Source organism: Symphalangus syndactylus, chromosome 14 (genome assembly GCF_028878055.3).
Source record: "Symphalangus syndactylus isolate Jambi chromosome 14, NHGRI_mSymSyn1-v2.1_pri, whole genome shotgun sequence".
NCBI classification, from domain to species: Eukaryota; Metazoa; Chordata; class Mammalia; order Primates; family Hylobatidae; genus Symphalangus; species Symphalangus syndactylus.
In genome coordinates, this window is record NC_072436.2 from 76,974,222 (window position 1) to 76,987,345 (window position 13,124).

The 13,124-nt window shown below is 36.9% G+C and overlaps 1 pseudogene; it reads left to right on the plus strand.

Moving 5' to 3' along the window:
- Positions 1 to 273: 273 nt before the first annotated feature.
- On the plus strand, positions 274 to 1,045 carry LOC129463092 (small ribosomal subunit protein eS4-like; annotated as a pseudogene).
- Positions 1,046 to 13,124: the final 12,079 nt, after the last annotated feature.

Sequence of the window (13,124 nt, forward strand, 5' to 3'; positions counted from 1 at the left end):
TCCAGCCTGGGCGACAGAGCAAGACTCTGTCTCAAAAAAAAAAAAAAAAAAAAAAATAGAGGAGAAGGGAATACTTGCAAACTCAGAATGTGAGGCCAGTATTACCCTGATACCAAAACCAGACAAAGATACATCAAAAAATAAAACTATAGGCCAATATCCCTGATGAACATTGATGCAAAAATTCTCAACAAAATACTAACAAACCAGCTTAACAAGATCATTCATCACTCTTTCTGTGCCTAGCACAACCATGGCTGTGGTTCCAAGAAGCATCTGAAGTGAGTACCAGCTCCAAAGCATTGGATGCTGGATAAATTGATTGGTGTGTTTACTGCTCATCCATCCACTGGTCCCCACAAGTTGAGAAAGTACCTCCCTGTCATCATTTTCCTAAGGAACAGACTTAAGTATGCCTTGACAGGAGATGAAGTAAAGAAGATTTGCATGCAGTGGTTTATTAAGATCAATGGCAAGGTCCAAACTGATGTAACCTACCCTGCTTGGATTCATGGAGGTCATCAGCATTGACAAGACTGGAGAGAATTTCCATCTGATCTATGACACCAAGGATCACTCTGCTGTTTATCATATTACATCTGAGGAGGCTAAGTACAAGTTGTGCAAAGTGAGAAAAATCTTTGTGGGTACAAAAGGAATTCCTCATCTGGTGATTCATGATGTTCACACCATCCACTACCTTGATCCCCTCATCAAGGTGAATAACAGATTCAGATTGGTTTGGAGACTGGCAAGATTACTGATTTTATCAAGTTCAACATTGGTAACCTGTGTATAGTGACTGGGGGGTGCTAACCTAGGAAGAATGTGTGTAATCACCAACAGAGAGAGACATCCTGGATCTTTTGACGTGGTTCATGTGAAACATGCCAATGGCAACAGCTTTGTCACCCACCTTTCCAACATTTTTGTTATTGGCAAGAGCAACAAACCATGAACTTCTCCTCCCTGAAGAAAGGGTATCTGCCTCATCATTGCTGAAGAGAGAGATGAGAGACTGGCAGCCAAACAGAGAAGTGGGTGAAATGGTCTCTAGAGACATGTTAGAAAGCTTTTTGTACTTAATTAAAGATAATATAGCATGAAGAAAAGATCACTCATCATGACCAAGTTGGATTTATCCCAGGAATGCAAGGATTGTTGAACATACATCATACCAACAGAATGAAAGACTAAAACCATATGATCATTTCAACTGATGCCAAAAAAAGCATTTGATAAAATTCAACATCCCTTCATGATAAAAGAAAAACCTCAAAAAACTGGGTATAGAAGGAACATAACCTCAACATAATAAAAGCCATATATAACAGACCCACAGCTAGTATCATACTGAATGGGGGAAAAACTGAAAGCCTTTTCTCTAAGATCTGGAACACAACAAGGATGCCCACTTTTGTCACTGTTATTAAACATATTACTGGAAGTCCTAGCTAGAGCAATCAGAGAAGAGAAGGGCCTCCAAATTGGAAGATCTCTATAATGAAAATTCTAAAATAGTGATGACACACACACAAAAAAAGAAAAGACATTTCATGTTCATGGATTGGAAGAATCAGTATTGTTAAATGTCCATACTACCCAAAGCAATCTACAAATTCAATGCAATCCCTATCAAAATACTAATGGCATTCTTCACAAAAATAGAAACAACAATTCTAAAATGTATATAAACCACAAAAACCCAGACTAATCAAATCTATCCCAAGCAAAAATAACAAAACTGGAGGAATTACATTACAGGACTTCAAATTATACTACATCAAGATAGGGTAAGAAAAAAATTATACTACAGCGCTTGGGTAAGCAAAACAGCATGGGACTGGCATAAAAATAGACATATAAACCAGTGGAACAGAATAGAGAGAGTCAAGAAACAAATCCCCGTACTCACAATGAACTCATTTTCAACAAAGATGCCAAGAACATATACTGGGAAAAACATGGTGCTGGGAAAAATGGATATTCATATGCAGAAGAAAGAAACTAGACCCCATCTCTCACCATAAACAAAAATCAAATAAAAATGGATTAAAGACTTAAATCTAAGATCTCAAACTGTGAAACTACTAAAAATATATTGGGGAAAGTCTCCAGAACATTGATGTAGGCAAAAATTTCTTGAGTAATACTCCACAAGCACAGGCAACCAAAGCAAAAATGGAGAAATGGGATCACATCAAGTTAAAAAGACTTTGCACAGAAATGGAAACAATCAACAAAGTGAAGAGACAACTACCAGAATGGGAGAAAATATTTGCAAGCTGTCCATCTGACAAGGGATTAATAACCAGAATAAGTAAGGAGCTCAAACAACTCTATAGGGAAAAATCTAATAATCCAATCCAAAAAATGGGCAAAAGATGTGCAGAGACATTTCTCAAAAGAAGACATGCAAACAACAAACAGGCATATGAAAAAGTGCCCAATATCACTGATCATCAGCAAAATACAAAACAAAACTACAGTGAGATATCATCTCACCCCAGTTAAAATGGTTTATATCTGAAAGACAGGCAATAAGAAATGCTGGCAAGGATGTGGAGAAAAGGGAACCCTCATACACTGTTGATGAAAATGAAATTAGTACAACCACTATGGAGAATAGTTTAGAGGTTCCTCAAAAATCTAAATATAGAGCTGGGTATATACTCAAAAGAAAGGAAATCAGCATATTGAAGAGATATCTGCACTCTCATATTTATTGTAGCACTGTTCACAATAGCCAAGATTTGGAAGCAACCCGAGTGTCCCTCAACAGATGAAAGGATAAATAAAATGTGGTACATATACACAATGGAGTACTATTTAGCTATAAAAAGAATGAAATCCTGTCATTTGGAACAACATGGATGGAACCAAAGATCATTACGTTAAGTGAAAAAAGGCAGGCACGGAAAGACAACCAACCCGTGTTCTCATTTATTTGTGGGATCTAAAAATCAAATCAACTGAATTCATGGAGATAGAGTAGAAACATGGTTACTAGGGGCTGGGAAGGTTAGTAAGGGGTTAGGAGGAAGATGGGGATGGTTAATGGGTACAAAAAATTGTTCAAAAGCATGACTAAGACCTAGCATTTGATTGCACAGCAGGATGACTATAGTTGATAATAATTTAATTGTATATTTAAAAATAACTTAAAAAGTATAATTGGATTGTTTGTAACACAAAGAATGAATGCTTGAGGGGATGGATACCCTACTCTCCATGAAGTGATTGTTACACATTGCATTCCTGTATCAAAACATCTCATGTTCCTGATAAATATATACACTTACTATGTACCCACAAAAATACAAACAAAATATTTTATTTATTTTTATTGTCAAGTAGTATTCCATGGCATGGATGTGCCGCAATATGTTTAACCAATTATTCACCTGGTGAAGGACATCTAAGTTTGTTCAAATTTTGGACCATTATAAATAAAACTATATAAACACTCATTTGCAGAGTTTTGTTTGGTTTTATTTTGTGTTTTTCAGAGAGTCTCACTCTTTTGCCCAGGGTGGAGTGCAGTGATGTGATCACAGCTCACTGCTGCCTCAACCTGCCATGCTTAAGCAATCCTCCTGCCACTGACATCTGAATAGCTGGGACTACAGGGGAACACTGCTACATGCAGCTAATTTTTCATGTGCAGGTTTGTATATTAACATTAAATCTGGCCAGGCGTGGTGGCTCATGCCTGTTATCCCAGCACTTTGGGAGGCCGAGGCAGGAGGATCACAAGGTCAGGAGATCGAGACCATCCTGGCTAACACGGTGAAACCCCGTCTCTACTAAAAATACAAAAAATTAGCTGGGCGTCGTGGCGGGTGCCTGTAGTCCCAGCTTCTCAGGAGGCTGAGGCAGGAGAACGGTGTGAACCCGGGAGGCGGAGCTTGCAGTGAGCTGAGATCGCACCACTGCACTCCAGCCTGGGAGACAGCGAGACTCCGTCTCAGAAACAAACAAACAAACAAAAAACAAAAAACAAAAACATTAAATCTTGATCTCTCTGGAATAAGCGCCCAAGAATGCAACTTCAGGGTGATATGGTAGTTGCATGTTTAATTTTTCAAGAAACTGCAATATTGTTTCCATAATGTTTTCCATAATGAGTGTGCCATTTTACTTTCCTACCAGCAATGTGTGAGTGATCTAGTTTCTCCACATTTTTGACAGCATCTGGTTTTGTCACTATTTTTTATTTAAGCCATTTTGTTACGTTTGTAGTAATAACTCATCATGGTTTTAATTTAAATCTCTAATGGCTAATGACGTTAAATACCTTTATATGTTCTTACTTGACACCTGCATATCTTCTGCTATGATTTAAATGTTTTTGTCCTGTGAAACTCATGTTGAAATTTAATCCCCAATGTAACAGTATTAAGAAGTGAGGACTTGCCATGGATTAATGGGTTACCATGGTAGCGGGTTAGTTAACAAGAATGGGTCTGTTATAAAAGCCAGTTTGACTCTCAGTGTGCCCCTCTCACCTTGATCTTAGACTCCTCAACCTCTAGAACTATAAGAAATAAACTTCTAGGCCAGGTTAGGTTGCACACACCTGTAATCCCAGCACTTTGGGAGGCTGAGGCAGGAGAGTTGCTTGAGGCCAGGAGTTTGATAGATCAGACTGGGCAACATCGTAGACACTGCCTCTACAAAATTATTTTTTAAATTAGCCAAGCATGATGGCCCATGTTTGTAATCTTAGCTACTTGAAAGGCTGAAGCAGGAGGATCTGTTTTTTTGAGATGGAGTCTCACTCTGTCACCCAGGCTGGAGTAGGGTGGTGCAATCTCGGCTCACTGTAACCTCCGCCTCCTAGGTTTACTCTACTGCACTCCAACCTGGGCAACAGAGGATTTTGAATTATGAATTCAGTTTACTTAGTAGCTATACAATGTTTCAAATGCTCTATTTCATATTGGATGAATTGTGTTTTTTAAGAAATTGATTCATTTCACCTAAGTTGCCAAATTTCTGAACATAGAATTGTTCTTAATAGTCCCTTATTATTCTTTGAGCGTATGCAGGTTCTATAATGATATCCCTGTTTTCTTCTTGATATTAGTAATTTGTGTCTTCTCTCTGTTTTTTCTTTTCAGCCACGCTAGAGGTTTGTCAACATTACTAATGTTTTCAAGGAAACAGTTCTTTGTTTCATTGACTTTTTCCTTTTTTTTTTTTTTTTTTTCTTTTTTTCGAGACAGAAGCTCCCTCTGTCACCCAGGCTGGAGTGCAGTGGTGTAATCATGGCTCACTGCAATCTCAAACTCCTAGGCTCAAGTGATCCTCCCACCTCAGCCTCCTGAGTAGCTAGGACTACAGACATGTACAACCATACCTAGTCAATTTTTTAAATTTTATAGAGACAGAGTCTCACTATATTGCCCAGACTGGTCTCATAATCCAGGCCTCAAGCAATCCTCCTGCCTCTGCCTTTCAAAGTGTTGGGATTACAACTGAGAGTCACTGCACCCAGCCCATTTTTTCATTTTTTAAAAGCTTTATTGAGGTATAATTGATAAAATTGTGTATACTTAAAGTGTACAAGATGATGCTTTGATATATATATAGATTGTGAAATGATTACCACAATCAAGTTAATTAACGTAATCATCACCTCACATAGATACCTTGGATGTGTGTGTGTGTGTGTGTATGTGAGAGAGAGAGAGAGAGAATGAGAGAGAGAGAGAATGCTTAAGATGTACTCTCATAGCAAATTTCAAGTATGCAGAACAATATTTTTAAGTATAATTCTCACACTGTACATTAGAACCTCAAATTGTATTCATCTTATTACTGAAGGCTTGCACCCTTTGCCCACCATCTCTTCATTTCCCACAGCCCCAGTCCATGGCAACCATCATTCTACTCTGTTTCTATGAGATCACAATGGCAATATTTCCTTCATTTTATGGCTCAATAATATTCTATTGTACATACATAACACATTTTTTATCCATTGATAAAACCCAATCCAATGTTCATCCATCCATTGAACATGGGAGTGTAGATATCTCTTTAAGATACTGATTTCCGTGACTTCAGAGATATACCCAGACTTGGGATTGCTGGATTATATAGAAGTTTTATTTTTAGTTTTGTAAGGAATCTCCATACTGTTTTCTATAGTAGCTATACCAACTTACATTCCCACCAAAAGTTTGAGACAGTTTTCATTTATCCACATTTTTGCCAACACTTGGTTTCTTTTGATATTTTTATTAGAGACATCCTAAACAGATGTGAGATTATCTCTCATTGTGGTTTTGATTTGCATTTCCCTAATGGTTAGTGATGCTTAGTACCGTTTCCTGTATCTGCTGGCCATTTGTGTATCTTCTTGGAAAAATATCCATTCAGGTCTTTCGCCCATTTTGAAACCAGATTATTTGTGTTTTTGTTGTTTTTTTGTTTGTCTGTTTGTTTTGCTATTGAGCTGTATGAGTTCCTTATACATTTTCGTTGTTAGCCCCTTATATCAGATATATTTTCTCCCATTCTGTAGGTTGCCTTTCCATTTTGTTGATTGTTTAGTTTGCTGTGCAAAAGCTTTTTTTTTTTCTGATGTAGCCACTGTTTTTTTTGTTTTTTTGTTTCTTTGTTTTTGTTTTTTCTTTTTTTTTTTGAGACGGAGTCTTTCTCTGTCACCTAGGCTGGAGTGCAGTGGCGTGATCTTGGCTCATTGCAACCTCCATCTCCCAGGTTTAAGCAATTCTCTGCTTCAGCCTCCTGAGTAGCTGGGATTAAAGGCACATGCCGCCATGCCCAGCTAATTTTTCGTATTTTTAGTAGAGGTGGGGTTTCACCATCTTGGCCAGGCTGGTCTTGAACTCCTGACCTCATGATCCTCCCTCTCCGGCGTCCCAAAGTGCTGGGATTACAGGCATGAGCTACCACGCCCAGTCGCCACTCTTGTTTGTTTTTGCTTTTATTGCCTGTGCCTTTCATGTCGTAGTCAAAATATCACTGCCAAGACTAATGTCAAGGAGCTTTTCTCTTTTTCTTCTAGGAGTTTTACAATTTCGAGTCTTACACTTAAATCTTAAATCCAATTTGAGTTAATTTTTGGAAGTGATGTAAAGTGGGGATACAGTTTCATTTCCTTGCATGTGGATATCCAGTTTCCCAACACTGTTTTTTGAAGATATCATCTTTCTTCATTGTGTATTCTTGAAGCCCTTGTCAAAGACTGGTCGATTGTACATGTGTGGGTTTATTTCTGGGCTCTGTATTCTGTTCAATTGCTTGGTGTGTCTGTTTTTAGGCCAGTATCGTATGGTTTTATTACTATTTGTAATGTAGTTTGAAATTAAGAAGTGTGATGCCAGCCTGGACAACATATTGAGACCCTGTCTCTACAAAAAGTGAGAAAAGATTAGCCAGGCATGTGGTATGTACCTGTAGTCCCAGATACATGGGAGGTTGAGATAGGAGGATGTCTTGAGCACAGAGATTGAGGCTGCAGTGGGCCATGATTTCACCATTGCACATTGCACTCCAGTCTGGGTGACAGAGTGAGAATCTGTGTCAAAAAAATAAAGGAAGTGTGATGCCACCAGCTTTGTTTTTTCTCATGATTGCTTTGGGTGTTTTGGGTCCTTTGTGGTTCCATCCAAATTTTAGTATTGTTTTTACTATTTCTATGAAAAACGATGATAAAATTTTGACAAAGATTGTATTGAATCTACTGATCACTTTGGATAGTATGGACATTTTAACAATATTCTTCCAATCCACGAACATGGGATATCTTTCTGTTTGTTTATGTCTTCAATGTCATCATCAACGTTTTGTAGTTTTCAGTGTACAGACCTTTTACCTCCATAGTTAAATTTATTCCCAAATACATTAATTTTTTTGATGCTATTGTAAATGGGATTGTTTTCTTGATTTGTTTTTTGGATAGTTCCTTGTTGAAATGTAGAAACTGATACAACTGATATTAATATGTTGATTTTCTATCCTGATATTATATTTAATTTGTTGATTACTTCTAACCAATTTTTGGTGAAGTCTTTAGGATTTTCTATCTACAAGACCATATCATCTGCAAACAGCAATTTTACTTCCTCCTGTCCAATATAGATACTTTTGATCTCTTTTTCTTCCCTAATTGCTCTGACTAGGACTTCCAGTACTATGTTAAATAGAAGAGGCAAGAGAGGACATCCTTGTCTGTCTTGTTCTACTTCTTAGAGGAAAACCTTTCAGCTTTTCACCATTGAAATGATATTAGCTGGGAGCTTGTCATATACGGCCTTTATTACGTTGAAATATGTTACTTATATGCCTAATTTGTTAAGAGTTTTTATCATGAAACATGTTGATTTTTTAAAATGCTTTTTCTGCATCTATTGAGATGATCATATAATTTTTATCCTTTATTCTGCTAATCTGGTGTATCATCTTTATTGATTTGTGTCTAATGAACCATCCTTGCATCTCACTTGATTATGGTGTTTGATTATTTTAATGTGCTATTGAATTCAATTTGCTAGTATTTTGTTGAGAATTTTTGCATCTGTGTTCATCAGGGATATTGACCTCTAATTTTCTTTTTTACAGTATCCTCATCTGGTTTAGGTATCAGGTAATGCTGGCTTCATAAAATGAGGTTGGAAGTGTTTTCTCCTCTTCAATTTTCTGGAAGAGTTTGAGAAAGATTGGCATTAATTCTTCTTTCAACATTTGGTAGAATTTGCCAGTAAAGCCATCATTTCTGGTCTTTTCTTTTTTGGGAGATTTTTGATTACTGATTCAATGTTCTTATTATTTATAAGTCTATTCAGATTTTCTATTTCTTCATTTTCCAGTCTTGGTAGGTTGTATGTTTATAGGAATTTATACATTTCTTCTAGGTTATCCAATTTACTGGTGTATAATTATTTATAGTAGTTGCCTATGATCCTTTGTATTTACGGAGTAGCAGTTGTAATGTCCCTTGTTTATGATTTTCTTTCTTCAAGTCTTCTCTGTTTTTGTTACTTAATTTAGCTAAATGTTTGTCAGTTTTCTTTATCTTCTCAAGAAACCAGCTCTTAGTATCATTGATCTTTTCTATTGTTTCTCTACTCTCTATTTCACTTATTTCTGCTCTTATCTTATTTTCTTTCTTCTGATAACTTTGCACTTAGTTTATCCTTTTTTAGTTCCTTAAGGTATAACATTAGGTTATTTATTTTGTTACATTCCATAAGTTTTGGTATGTTGTGTTTTCATTTTTATTTGCCTCAAGATATTTTTAAATTTCCCTTTTGATTTCTTCTTTCATCCATTGATTGTTCTGGAGTGTGTTGTTTAATTTTAACATATTTGTAAATTTTCCAGCTTCTTAAATTTGTTAAGACTTGTTTTGTAGCCTAACTTATGATCTATCCTGGAGAATGTTCCATGTGTGTTTGAGATGAATGTATATTCTGCTGCCATTGTATGGAATGTTCTGGATATGTCTGTTAGGTACATTTGATCTAAATTGTAGTTCAAGTACAGTATTTCCTTATGGATTTTCTGCTTGGATGACTGTCCATTTTGAAAATGAGATGTTAAAGTCTCTACTATTATTGTATTGCTATAGATTTCTCCCTTTAGGCCTTTAATATTGGCTTAATATATTTGTGTGTTCCAATACTGGGTCCATATTTACAATTGTTATATCCTCTTGATGAATTGACCCCTTTATCATTATTTTGACTAACAGTTTATTTTGTTTGATATAAGTATAGCTATCCCTGCTCTCTTTCAGTTTCCATTTGCATGGACTATCTTTTTCAATTCCTTCACTTTCAGCCTATGTGTTTTCTTAAAGTTGAAGTGACTCTCCTGTAGGTAGCATATAGTTGTATCTTTTTTGTTTTTGTTTTTGTTTTTGTCTACTCGGGCACTCTATGTTTGTTTGTTGACTGGGGGATTTAACTTCCCCTTTTTCCGAGATGGAATCTCACTTTGCTGCTGGAGTGCAGTGGTGTGATCTCAGCTCACTGCAACCTCCACCTCCCAGGTTCAAGTGATTCTTCTTCCTCACCCTCCCAAGTAGCTGGGATTACAGGCATGCACCACTACATCTGGCTAATTTTTGTATTTTTAGTAGAGACAGGGTTTTACCATGTTGGCCAGGCTGGTCTGGAACTCCTGAACACAAGTGATCCACCCGCCTTGGCCTCCCAAAGTGCTGGGATTTCAAGCATCAGCCACTGCACCTGGCCGAGATTTAACCCATTTAAATAAAAAATAATTGTTTATAGGTAAGGACTTACTATTACCATCTTGTTAATTGTTTTCTGGCTGTTTTTAGTTCCTTTGTTCCTTTCTTCCTTCTTTCCTGTCTTCCTTTGTGGTTTGATGGTTTTTCCATAGTGGTATGCTTTGATTTTTTTCTGTTTATCTTTTGTGTGTCTACTATAGGTTTGTACTTCGTTGTTACCATGAGGCTTCCATAAAATATTTTATAATTATAACAATCTATTTTAAGTTGATATTAACTGAACTTCAACTGCATACAAAAACTCTACTCTTTTACTTGCCTCCATTTTATATTTTTGATGTCATAATTTACATTTTTTCTTTTTATATTATGTATCAATGAACAAATTATTGTAGCTTTAGTTATTTTTAATGCTTTTGTCTTTAAACCTGTATACTATTATAGTAATTAGCACATCTGAATTTGACTATATATTTACCTTTACCAGTGAGTTTCATACTTTCTTATGTTTTCATGTTTCTATTAGTGTCTTTTCATTTTAGCTTGAATAACTCCCTTCAGTATTTCTTATATGGAAGGTCTAGTGGTAATGAACTCCCTCAGCTTTTGTTTGTCTGGGAATGTCTTTCTCATTCATTGCTGAAGGACAGATTTGCTGGGTAAAATATTTTTGGTTGGCAGATTTTTTTCTTTCAGGACTTTGAATATATCTCACTCTCTCCTGGCCTATAAGGTTTCTGCTGAGAAGTCTGCTGGTAGCCTTATGAAGACTCCCTTGTATGAGATGAGTTTATTTTCTCGTGCTACTTTGAAAATTTTCTCTGTCTTTGATTTTTGACAGTTTTATTATAATGTGTTTTGGTGAAGTCCTCTTTGGATTGAATCTGTATGGGGATCTATGAGCTTCATATTCCTATATATCCATACATATCCCCAGATTTGGGAAGTTTTCAGACATTATTTCTTTCAATAAGGTTTCTGTGTGCTTTGCTCTCTCTCTCTTCTCCTTCTGAAACTCCCATAATGTATACATTGGGCTGCTTTTTGGTGTCCTATAATTCAAATATATTTTCTTCACTTTTAAAAATTTCCTTTTTTATTTCCCTGTCTAACTGGATAATTTCAAATGACCTGTCTTTGAGTTTATAGTTTTTCCCCTCCACTTGTTCAAGTCTGCTGTTGATGCTTTCTATTTCATTTTGCATTTTATTCATTGCATTCTTCAGCTCCAGTATTTCTGTTTCTTTTTTATAATTTCTATCTGTCTGTTGAACTTCTTGTTTTGCTCGTATATTGTTTTCTTGATTGCATTGAGTTGTCTATCTGAGTTCTGGTATAGCTTACTGAACTTCCTTTAAACAATTATTTTGTATTCTTCGGCAGTTTGTAGGTCTTTATTTCTTTGGCATTGGTTATTGTAAAATTATTGTGTTCCCCTGGTGGTATTGTGTTTCCTCTTTTTTGTTCTCATGTTGATGTCTGTGTATGTTTCCTCTATTTTTTTTTTTTTTTTGTTCTCATGTTGATGTCTGTGTATTTTATGGAGCAAGCCTTTCTTCCAGATTTTACAAATTGCTTTTTGTGGGGAAAGACCTTCAACAAGGTGGTGCTGGGCTGGTGCAAGGGCACTGGAAGAATGGGGTGATGGTTTCAGCTCTATAGAAGGAACAGTGATGTAATATCTGTGCAGCTCTGTCAGCTTAGATCATCATCAGTAAGGATTGCAGGGGTCCTCAACATACATAACAGCCTATCCTTTTGCGGGGGTGCTCAGCAGTATCTCTCTCTCTGGGGAGTCTGTGGCAGCAATGACTGTTCATTATCTCAATAATGAAAGTTGCCAGTGTCCTCTGCAGAGCAGGATGCTGGGGTTGGCACCAATGAACACTACAGGGTTCTCCACAGTGAAAGCTGCACAGAGTCTGTGGCTGTCATCAGGGCTATTGAGGTCCTGAGCAGCAAAGTTTGCTGGAGTCCTCCACTGAGCAGGCCACTTGAGGTTACAATGGCACCTGCAGCATGGCTGATAAAGATAGCCCCCATGCCTTGCCTTTACTCCCAGCCATCTCCAGATGTCTCTAATTAGCCAATCTCCTTAGCAATCTTTTCTGTATTGTTATTATCTTTTTTGCTCCACTATACTGCTGTAGTTTTTAAACGGACATTTGAGCCCTCTCAGGGCTATTTTTACCCTTGGATAGCTGTTTAATTATTATTTTTTGTTAGAGGAGGGAGGCTGCTATCTCTTACTCCTCCATCTTGCTGACATCACTTCTCTCCCTATTGTTTTTCTATTTTCAATTTTATTGGTTCCACTTTTATGTTTATTTTTCCCTTCTGCTTGCTTTTTTCTCTCTTCTTTTTCTAGCTTCCTTAGGTGGAAACTTAGATCATTAATTTGAAACTCTTCTCTTCTAATGTATGCATTTAGTGATATAAATTATTTTCTCAGCACTGCTTCAGCTGTGTTTCACAATTTCTTTTTAATTTATTTTGAGATGGAGTCTCACTCTGTTGCCTTGACTGGAGTGCAGTGGCGCGATCTCGCTCACTGCAACATCTGTCTCTCGGGTTCAAGTGATTCTCCTGCCTCAGCCTCCTTAGTAGGTGGGATTACAGGTGTGCACTGCCACACCCAGCTAAGTTTTTGTATTTTTAGTAGAGATGGGGTTTCACCATGTTGGCCAGGCTGGTCTCGAACTCCTGACCTCAGGTGTTCCATCCACCTAGGCCTCCCAAAGTGCTGAGATTATAGGTGTGAGCCACTGTGCCCAGCCCACAATTTCTGATATATTATATTTTCATTTCTTGTTTACTTTCCAATTGTTTAGTGATTTTCCTATTGTCTTTCCATTGTTGATTTCTAATTTGATTTCACTGTGATCAGAGAACATAC